Source organism: Nicotiana tabacum, chromosome 17 (assembly GCF_000715075.1).
Source record: "Nicotiana tabacum cultivar K326 chromosome 17, ASM71507v2, whole genome shotgun sequence".
In the NCBI taxonomy this organism is placed as follows: Eukaryota; Viridiplantae; Streptophyta; class Magnoliopsida; order Solanales; family Solanaceae; genus Nicotiana; species Nicotiana tabacum.
In genome coordinates, this window is record NC_134096.1 from 107,979,890 (window position 1) to 107,991,916 (window position 12,027).

Consider the following 12,027-nt stretch of genomic DNA (forward strand, 5'->3'; position numbering starts at 1 on the left):
CAAAAATGCCTGGGCAATGTATAAATCGAAGAGCCCAAGATATTTACTCATTTTTGGTCATTTTGAGCTCGGTAAGGCGAATATTTGGGAGATTTTTACGGAGAAAAAATTGGGGTAAGTGTTCATTATCCTATATTGATTAAAGGATAAGATTCCATACTCATTTACATCATGAATCCGTGAATTTATGGAAGAAAAATCAGATTTTTATAAAATCTTCCAAAAAAGTAAAATGAGGATTTGAAAGCCAATCCAACATCGGAATTTAATAATTTTGGTATGGTTAGACTCGTCTCGGAATGGGTGTTCGGATTTCGTGAGTTTTTCCGGGATGTGAGACCTGGGTCCCACTGACAAATATTTAAATGAATTTTGGATTATTATTCGAAAAATTAGTAAATTCATATGGAATTAATTCCTATAATTCGTATTTAGTATATCAAATTATTTGTGAATAGATATGACGCTTTGGGAGACAAATTCAAAAGGAAAAGTTGTGGTCGAATAATTTATGTGAATTTGGAAAGTGAGGTAAGTGTCGTGGTTAATCTTGACTTGAGGGAATAGAACCCTTAAATTATTTGTTATGTGAAATGCATGTGAACGACGTATAGACGAGGTGACGAGTGTCTCTATGTCGTCAAATTAATTATTTGTATAATTATTTGAAAATTCTAAATTTATTTTAATACACGAATTAATTGTTATAATAATTATTTCTCTCATATTATTTGTCAAATATTAATTCTTGAATTACTGCAATAATTGCTACATGCTTATTTAATTTATGTTCATTAATTGCTACTTGACATTTAGCATATTAAATATTAAACTTCCTATTTTCTCCCTGATTTATAAAATAAATTGCTATTTGTCATTGTTTGTTTTATAATGAAATCATAATTATTGTATGCTTGTTGTATTATAATTTTATATTAATTATTGCATTTATTGGGCAATTTCTTCTATAAGAATTGGTAAATAAAAATATTGGAGGAGCGGGTTGCACGCCACAATAAAATTGATTGAAATAAATATATTGGGGATCGGGTTGTATGTCGCAACAGACTTATTAAAAGTCTATATTGGTGGATTGGGTTGCACGCCACAACAAACTTGTTTAAAAGTCTATATTGGGGGATCGGATTGCACGCCACAACAGACTTATTTAAAAGTCTATATATACTTGACTAAAATAAATATATTGGAGGATTGAACATGAATATATTGTGGGAGCGTTTGCACGCTACAACGAAAATTGATGGAAATAAAAATGGAATATGACTGCTGAGTTGGTTTCAACTGTTAAAATAAATCACCTGAATTATTTCTATTATTGTTGTTATTATTATTATTGCGTACAGGTTAATATAAGTTATTATTATTACAGGTTAATGTAAGTGACATGCCTTAGCCTCGTCACTACTTCGTCGAGGTTAGGTTTAGCACTTATCAGTACATGGGGTCGGTTGTACTAATACTACACTCTGCACTTCTTGTGCAGATTTCAAAGTTGGTCCCACCGGCGTACCATAGACTTGCTCGGATTTCAACTACCAGAGGAGACTTGAGGTATAACTGCACGGCGTCCGCAGTTCTGAAGTACTCGTCTACTTTATTTTAGTTGTGTATTTGTTTCCAGACAGCTTTATTTTATTCAGACCTTTATTTGTATTATTCTAGAATCTCGTGCACTTGTGACACCAATTCTGGGATGGTATTTAAACATCGTTATTTTATGGATTATTCACTAAATTTCAGACTTTACTTTCGCACTTGTTCTTTGTTATTAATAAATTTAAAAATTATTTTAAAATGGATAATATTATTCTAACATTGTCTTGCCTAGCAAGTGAAATGTTAAGCGTCATCACGATCCCTAGGCATGCTTCACAGAGTTCAAGTAAGCAGTTAAAGCACGTAGACATGTGATATTAGACTAAACAGGATAGCTATACATATTGGAATAACTCAATTAAGAATGAAAATAGATTAATACTCATTAAAATGGTATAACTCAAAATAAAAGGAAAACAGGTTGTTGCTCAGTAAGAAAATCGGGTTTTGTTTTTCCATAACTAGCCCGTGTACGTACTCGTCACCTCACGTACACAGCACTCACATATCACAATAGTTCCAAATCTTAATGAGATTTCCCCCACACAAAGTTAGGCAAGCCACTTACCTCGAACCAAACTCAATTAATCGGTCACAATGCCTTTCCCACGAATATCCGACTCTGAATGGCCCAAATCTAGCCAAAAGCAATTACATATCATAAATACAACCATAATAGACTCATCTAATTAATGAAATCAATGCTCTAACAAAAATTCCGAAATTCGTCCTAAAAAGTTGACCTGGGCCCATATCTCGAAATCGGGTAAAAGTCACAAAATTCAAAAGCTCATTCACTAACGAGTCTAACTATATCAAATTTACTAAAATCCGACACCAAATGGTCCTTCAAATCCACAAATCAAACTTTCCAAATCCCTAGCCTCAAACTCCCAAATTCCACCTTAAATACACACTAACTAGGTGAAAAAATAAATGGGGAAGCAAGATTATTGATAAAAAATAAGCACAAGGGACTTACCTCAAGAAATGCCTCAAAAATGCTCTAAAAAATCGCCTTAAACCGAGTTTGCAAAGTCAAAAATAACAAAAATCACGAAGCCCTTCGGTGTTAAACACTGCTCAGGCATTTTCGCACATGCGAAGCCTCGGCTCGCACCTGCACGCCCGCTGTTGCGAAAATGTGGGCGCATTTGCGAAAACGACTAACCTTAGCTGCCTCCGCTTTTGCGATCACTGGTCCACATCTGCGCTATCGCAGGTGCGGAGAAACCATCGCACATGCGACCTTTGTTGATCTCCATCCCTTCCTCACCTGCGCTCAAGCTTCCGCACATGCGGCCTCGCACCCGCGGCTAATACCCTCGTAGGTGCGATCATACCAGCAAAAGATCAAACTTCAGAAATTTCTCAACTTCCATTCCAAGTCCATTAACCACCCGAAACTCACCTGAGGCCCCCGGGACCTTAACCAAACATACTAACCAATCCTAAAACACCATACGAACTTAGTCGAACCCTCAAACCACATCAAACAACGCTAAAATCACAAATCATCCTCCGATTCAAACTTAAAGAACTTGTTCTAAATTCGAAAATCGATGCCGAAACCAACCAAACCACGTCCGATTGACCCCAAATTTTGCACACAAGTCATATTCAACATTACGGACCTACTCCAACTTCCGGAATCGGAATCCGACCCAGATATCAAAAAGTTCACTACCGGTCAAAATCTCCAAAAATTTGACTTTCGTCATTTCAAGCCTAAATAAGCTACGGACCTCCAAAACACAATCCGGACACGCCCCTAAGTCCAAAATCACCTAACAAAGCTAACGAAGCCGACGAAATTTTATTCCGGGGTCGTCTTCACACAGTTTCGACTACGGTCCAAATTCTAAGGCTTAAACCTCCGTTTAGGGACTAAGTGTTCCAAAACACTCCAAAAACCAAAACGAAATCTCCCGGCAAGTCACAATAGCAGAAATAGATATGGGAGAAGCAGTAAATAGGAGATCGGGGTTATTACTCTCAAAATAACCGGCCAGGTCGTTCAATATAGTATACGGGATATATAATAATCTATATCATATATACAGTATAAACATTAATTAACACATTGCAAAAATCCAGCGTAGAACAAATTTCATTATAGTCTACCTTTACCATATACTGTATATACATACTAGAAAGAAAGAAACACCATTAACAAATATATTGTACTCAATATAATATATACAAATAATGTATATTTTGTATCAATTACAAAAATAAAAGAAAAAGTATAGTATAATGTATAATCAACTCTCTTGTCCTTTCCATTGTTTTTGTTCTCAGCAACAGTTGACTGCATTTTATACCCATTTTTTCCTCGTTTGTAGTTATCAAATTCACACAAATAAAAAAACCTACAATCTATTGGAATCAAAATATGAAGAAGTTTTGGGATGATAAAGGGAATTAATAATATCAGAAAATGGGAAGAAAAAAAAGTTAGTCAATTTTCATGAAGAAAAAGATTTAGTGGAAAGGGAAAACAATTTTACGCCTCCAAGTGGAAGAGTGATAGTAATGGTTTCTGAATTTGGGCATTGCAAGATCATCGAATATTGAAAAGAGGGAACATTGATAAGTTTGAAGTAGGTTGAATAGAAAACTGATTTAGTTTCCCTATTTTAACGCCCTAACTTGAGGAAAGAGAGATCTTTTAAGTGAGAAAAATCTCAAAGAATAGATTTTAGGATATAAAAAGTTTTACATAATTTAATTAAAAATATAAGATTTTAAAATAAGTTGTACTAAAAGTAATTGTGTAAAAGCGGTTGTAGGGAATATAAATAAGTTTTTAAAGGGTTGTATTCTATGTAAATTCCTCAATTTTTTTTTAACTTTAAACCTGATAAGTCTGAAGTTGATCGTAAAGTGGGTAGACTTACAAACGTTTTTGCAAAATAAGTATAAGTTCAATTGTGATCCCAATACCGGGTATAGATGCAAAAGCCCCCATGCGAATTTGTGAATTGGGTTCCGACATGAGCCTCATTCGCGACGGGCCTTGTTAGGTTGGCCGAAGACAATTTCAAACAAACTCTTAATAATGGGCATGTTTGGTGTTTGGCCCTATGTAGTTCAAATTATACAGACGAATGTAAATACCTACAAATTTCAAAGTTAGACATATAATTACACAAATTTAATCATAATAACAAATGAGAAATTTAAATCTGTTTTAATTTGAGCTTAATACATTACAATGACTATTCCTAACAAATACAACCTCGAATGCTAGGAATTTTGAGAATCCATGCGTTTTGGTTTCCAGATTCATCCGTCACTGCTTGCAGAGATGCATGGTTATCATTCTACTTACTTAAACACTGCCTGAACTTTTCAGTTAATGAATTTGACCAACTAGTGATCAAATTCATGGACTAAACACTTTAAACTTCAGCAAATGCCTCGTAGGCCATGATTAGGTCATTGTTCAACTAAACAACACTACCAGGAATCCCAGATCAGGTGATACTAGTTTCAGTTCTAGTGTAAGAGATTCCACACAATCATTTATCAATTTGAATAAGCAGAATTTTAATTCTCCTTTCACTTTTTCACTACCGACAAGAATAATATCTTAAGTACAACCTAATTTTGTATTAGAAAAAGTTTATGTTATTCCAAGCATGTATTCTGTACTTTAACCGGTATATATTTGAACTTCACTATCCATTTTCAGAATATTTATATGACATGTTCCACTTGGTAATCAAGGTTTATCATAAAACACAATATCTCAATTTTGTGGGTTAACCAAGAAAATGAGGGATTTTTAGCCCTGATTGTTACTCTTTTTCTTTAAAAACTACAGCTTAATTTGTTCCAAATACTAAATGTTATTTTTCCGCTTTCATTTTTTTCACCTTGCATTTATTAGCAAGTCTAGAGACAAAAGGAGTTCAAATTTAAAATAAAAAGAATTTATTTCAAAGTATTGATGGTTGTTTACCCGAAAATCGGATAACGTTGAATTTGTGTATGGTTCTAAGGATAGGTAGATTCCTTTGACCTGAAGATAACAATACACGTATTTGTTATGCGAAATAGAAATGATGAAAGAAGATACTTAGTGAGCTTAGAAAGATAAACACAATGAATTCTTAATATGCCAGAGCCTGTTTTTCTATTACAATCTATCTTCCTTTTATAGCCAAAGATCACTACTTTATCTATAACAACATAATAGAATAATATTACTAGTGGAGGACCCATGATGGTGTGTCTCCTCCTTAATTCCTGCCAAGATTCTCTCCCTTGGTGCGGTTGTAACAGTTTTCTGTCTGTGAGCTCGATACTGACTAGAGCTCGGTGTCGGATCGGAAACTCGGCCTTGGTTTCGAGCTTGGTGATCACTTTCGGGCATCGATGTTCGGGACCTGTGTTGGTCGATGTTTGCCCCGACGCTCGATGTCCCCATCTCGGAATTCGTTCGAGCCCTCCATGTAGATACCCTTTGACTGAGATGCCATCGTCGATCGATCTTCATGATCGAGGACTGGTTCTAACCGTATACAGATAGCCCTCTCGTTTCTTGAAAAGGTGATGACGAGAAACGATATGATTTCCCTAAGGATCGACCGAATCAATGCTGATGTTTCTATCGACTTCGACTATGATGTATGTGATAGCTGTCCCATCAGTTTGGTTTTATCGAGGCATTTAATGTGTGTCAGTCGGTGGTCGGCCACCGCTAAAAACGAATCGCCATGCCTTATAAATAGTTTTCCCATATAATGTTTTCCATTTTTGCGCTTCCTCTTTTCCCAAATTCTCTTTGATTATATTCTCTATTTCGTTGCTTTAGTGCTGCTTATACCAGAGTTTTGGTGTTGTCCCCTCTTTCACCTTCCTTTGTGACTTTTTCTTCTTATATCGATGACGAAAACTTCAAAAATCATACCTCAGAAGGAGAAAGCTTCCTCCTCACGGCTGTTTGATGATAAGGCGCCGATGGAGTCGTCCATTCATGATTATGTTCCCGGCCCATGTATTTTAAAAACTGATTTTAGGGTGGAGAACCCTTCTTCCGTTCCGGGTCGGTGTGAGCACGTATCGATGTATACGTGCTCTATAATGGAGGGTCACCTCGATGCCGTCAGAAAAGACTGTAGCTGGAGTTCTGAGGTTGTGTTACAAATTCCATCCTCCGATGAGAGCGTCACTACCTACGTGGAGGGATTTTTGAGTGTTTACACCTATCCCTTCACGTTGGGAGCTGTCGATCCCATGATTTTTGATTTCTGCAAAAGATATCAGGTCACCCTCGGCCAAATTCATCCTTCCTTATGGCGTATAGTCATCTTATTGCATTTCTTCTCTATCAAAGCCGGTGGGTTGGATTTTTCTCTGAACCACCTTATACGACTGTATCGGCCTCAGATTTTTCGTGGGCTAATTAGGCTACAACGTCGAGCATCGAAGGCTTTGATGTCGAGCATCAATGAAGATAAGAATCGAGGTTGGATGAGTCGATATATTCGAGTGAGGACTCGTGATCTTATCCCGGAGGAGAAGATGTCATTCCCTGAAAAATGGAATTTTGACCGTAAGTGATTCATGTTTGCTTTTCGTGTCCTTTTCCGCTTTTTTCTGATATTATTTTCTGATGTCTAGCTGCCCCTTGGATGCCACATGCGGTACCCGACCTCGAGGATTGGGTCCGAAAGTTAGCCTCGACTTCATCATATGCGGAGTGCGCTTGGCGTGATTTGGCAAAAGGTAGATGGGAGGCCAAGAATCATGGTGAGGTTTGGTTCCTGTTTCCCTCGAGGTATATTCTGCGTTCTTTTTCGTTATCGATTTTTCCTTTGTATATAGGTGTAACTAGGGATGCCGTTTTGAGGCCATCGAGCGATGATGAAGGAAACAAGTCCCTGGTCCTAGAACAGGGAAAAGAAAAGAAGCGGAGGGCTTCTTCTCGGCCGGAGGACCCCAAGCCCAACACTCGAAAGATGAGGAGAAAAATCATTGCCCTTTCGATCAACTCAGTCCAACACCTGAGGGAGGAAGAAGAAGAAGATAGCTCCTCGGCTTTGGTAGTCCGACCTACGGAAGCAGTCGAGGTTGCTAGAGCTGGTGAGCCGATGGCGGTCGTGCCCGTCGGGGTTGGTTCCGAAGACCTAAGTCTCGATCGAAATACTCCGAGTGATTTGCTCGGGGTAATGGCAATGGGTCATTCGCCTTCTCTTCCGTCTTTTTCTGAGGAGGCGTTGAAGGAAGATCGAGAGCAGAAAACTCCCGATATTGGTGCTGGTTCAGGTGCAACGGATCCTTTTAAGGATTGTTTTACTGGTGTTGATGACAGTTCTGATATCGGTGATGCTTCTCTTTTGTTAGAGGAGGCTCAGCGTTTTATTACTCGGGTAATGATTCTTCCATACTTGGTTTCTTTGTTCTTTTCCAAACATGACTCATGTTTCTAACTGTGCAGGCCATCGGTAGGTTTCGAGTTGATCTTAGCCAGTGTGAGGCCGAACTCCGGAAGGTCCTAGGTGAAAGAGATGCCCTTCGGCTTCTTTGCAGCAAAAAGGACGAGGCTATAAAGGATGTTCAAGCGAATTTGGCTAAGGTCCGTGAAGAAGAGGTCGAGCTCGATCAGCAGGTGAGCCTCGTTCTGTTAAAGTATGGATTCGACTCGACCGTGGAAGTTAACCCTTCGTTGTCTCAGTTGCAGCAAATAATCGAGAAGATCGGGTTACTTCGAGAGGAGGTCGATCAAATCCGAGCCGAATGCAACCAGTGGAAGGAGACCATTGACCGCCTGGCCGCGGAGAAAGAAACCATCTTAACAAAGCTATTTTCAGCCGACGTTCAACTTCAAAACATCAAGCAAAAGGTGTCGGTTCAGGCTAAAAAAATCGATGAGCTTGAGACACAACTTGCTGAGGCTAAGGCGGAGGTCGAGTCATCGAAAGTTTTGGCAGATAAGTCTATTGCTGTATATCGAACTGATGCTGAGGCCGCTCAGGTGGAGGCCCGGGAAGCGGCGAAGACTGTCGATGCTCGAGCTCATTGGGTTGCCGAACTTGCTAAGTGTAGATCTCGGAGGGAGACCCTCGAAGAGATACACGCTCGAGGTTTCGACCTTACCGAGGAGGTAAGAAAGGCAAAAGAGCTTGAAGCGAAAGCTGAAGCTTTGGCTTCTGATGATGATGACGATGATAATGATGATAACGATGATGGTAGCAAAAGCGGGTCCGAGGATGGGGAAGACCCCAACCCAGAAGCTTAGAATTTAATTCTTCATATCTGTAAATTAATTACGTAGGCAATTTTTGTATATATATAACAAGGTCGATTTTGATCGATCAGATTTGGAGTGACGTTTTGCTTGTTGAGTTGATGATAATGTGATGGTTAACGTAAACTCTGAGTAAACGTAGCTTTTTCAACGTTTCAAACTCGATTGGGTCCTTGTTCGAACTCGGCAGCCCGTAGGCTTAATATTCGAGTGTTTATTTCGAACTCGAGATAATGTGGCCCGTAGGCTCAATGGTCGAGTGAGTGTTTCGAACTCGGCATAGAGGTAGCCCATAGGCTAAATATTCGAGTGTTTATTTTGAACTCGAGATGATGTGGCCCGTAGGCTCAATGGTCGAGTGAGTGTTTCGAACTCGGCATAGAGGTATCCCGTAGGCTTAATATTCGAGTGGTTATTTCGAACTCGAGATAATGTGGCCCGTAGGCTCAATGGTCGAGTGAGTGTTTCGAACTCGGCATAGAGGTAGCCCGTAGGCTTAATATTCGAGTGATTATTTCGAACTCAAGATAATGTGGCCCGTAGGCTCAATGGTCGAGTGAGTGTTTTGAACTCGACATAGAGGTAGCCCGTAGGCTTAATATTCGAGTGTTTATTTCGAACTCGAGATGATGTGGCCCGTAGGCTCAATGGTCGAGTGAGTGTTTCGAACTCAGCATAGAGGTAGCCCGTAGGCTTAATATTCGAGTGATTATTTCGAACTCGAGATAATGTGGCCCGTAGGCTCAATGGTCGAATGAGTGTTTCGAACTCGGCATAGAGGTAGCCCGTAGGCTTAATATTCGAGTGATTATTTCGAACTCGAGATAATGTGGCCCGTAGGCTCAATGGTCGAGTGAGTGTTTCGAACTCGGCATAGAGGTATCCCGTAGGCTTAATATTCGAGTGGTTATTTCGAACTCGAGATAATGTGGCCCGTAGGCTCAATGGTCGAGTGAGTGTTTCGAACTCGGCATAGAGGTAGCCCGTAGGCTTAATATTCGAGTGATTATTTCGAACTCAAGATAATGTGGCCCGTAGGCTCAATGGTCGAGTGACTGTTAATCCTGGTTGCATAATAAATCTCAAGTCATTGTACATATGTTTTGGGCCAATCTATATGAGCGTGGTTCATTTTGACCATTTTGGCTCTTACAATTTTTCCTCTATTGTTGTGAGAAGATTTTCATGCATCTGAACTCGATGTATTTGACCCCCCCCCTGATATTCGAGGCCGATTGGGCTAAGGGTCGAAAGCCTCGGATACTGTTTAAAAGCGCATCACGATCGATGGTTTCCTCATTAAAAACCTTGCCACAAACACCCATTTGGGAAAAAACCGGTCTAAGGAAAAAAGAGTGCAACACGTGCTTAAAAAGATCTACTTCTGTTCTTTGTTCGAACTTCTGTACGGGACAGTTGAATAAATATGGGAAGGTCTGACCTTAGCAGTAGTACCGTTTTAGATGTGATACATTCCAACTGCTTGATAGTTGTTTGCCGTTTATGATGCCGAGCCTGTACGATCCTTTCCCAAAGTTCTCGAGCACCTGGTATGGTCCTTCCCAATTTGGTCCTAGTTTTCCTTCGTTTGGATTCCGAGTATTGATGGTGGCTTTCCTTAACACCAAGTCCCCTGGCTTGAAGCGGCGAAGTTTAGTTCTTCGATTATAATACCTTTCGATTCGTTGCTTTTGTGCGGCCAACCGGATGAGGGCGGCTTCTCGTCCTTCGTCCGATAATTCAAGGCGGGTGTTCATAGCCTCGTTATTTGATTCTTCCATCATGAATCGAAATTTAGGACTAGGCTCTCCGACTTCGACTGGTATCAATACCTCGGAGCCATACACTAAGGAGAATGGGGTCGCCCTTGTACTGGATTTTGATGTTGTTCGGTATGCCCAAAGGACTTCGGGCAAGATTTCTCTCCATTTTCCCTTAGCGTCGTCCAATATCTTCTTCGGGTTTTGAAGAATAGTTTTGTTTGTCGATTCGGCTTGTCCGTTTTCGCTGGGGTGGTACGGGGTTGATAGTATCCTTCTTATTTTGTGGTCTTCGAAGAATTTTGTGATTTTGTTGCCAATGAATTGCTTCCCATTATCACATACTATTTCGGATGGTATCCCGAATCGGCATATGATATGATCCCACACAAAGTCAATAACCTCTTTTTCTCTTACTTTCTCGAACGCCTGCGCTTCAACCCATTTAGAAAAATAGTTAGTCATAAACAAAATAAATCTGGCTTTACCTGGGGTCGATGGTAGGGGGCCGACGATGTCCATTCCCCATTTCATGAATGGCCATGGGGATAGGACCGAGTGAAGTTGCTCTCCGAGTTGATGGATCATTGGCGCAAACCTTTGACATTTATCACATTTACGAACAAATTCTTTTGCGTCTTTGCCCATATCGATCCAATAATACCCTGCTCTGATCACTTTTCGAACTAACATGTCGGCACCGGAGTGATTGCCACAAGTGCCCTCGTGTACTTCCCAGAGGATGTAATTGGTATCTCCTGGACCTATGCATACCGCCATCGGTCCATCGAATGTTCTTCGATATAACGTTCCGTCCGCAGTCAAAGTAAATCGAGCAGCTTTAGTCCGAAGGGTCCTGGACTCTTTGTGGTCTGAAGGGAGCTTTCCGTTTTTTTAAGTATTCAATATACTTGTTTCTCCAATCCCAGGTTAAGCTAGTAGAATTTATTTCGGCGTGCCCTTCTTCGATTACAGATCTTGAAAGTTGAACCACAGTCTCCGAGTTCAAATCATTCACCTCGACTGATGATCCCAAATTAGCAAGCGCATCGGCCTCATTATTCTATTCTCGTGGAACATGTCGTAGACTCCATTGTTTGAAATGGTGCAAAGTGATAAGCAGTTTGTCCAAATACCTTTGCATTCTGCCTTCTCGGACTTCGAAGGTTTTGTTTACTTGACTCACCACCAGCAAAGAGTCGCAATTGGCCTCAACGACCTCCGCTCCCAAATTTCTAGCTAGCTCGAGACCTGCAATTATGGCTTCATACTCGGCCTCGTTGTTAGTTAACCTGATAGTTTTAATAGCTTGCCTAATAATGTTACCCGTGAGAGATTTCAAAACTATGCCTAGCCCGGACCCCTTTATGTTCGAAGCTCCATCCGTAAAGA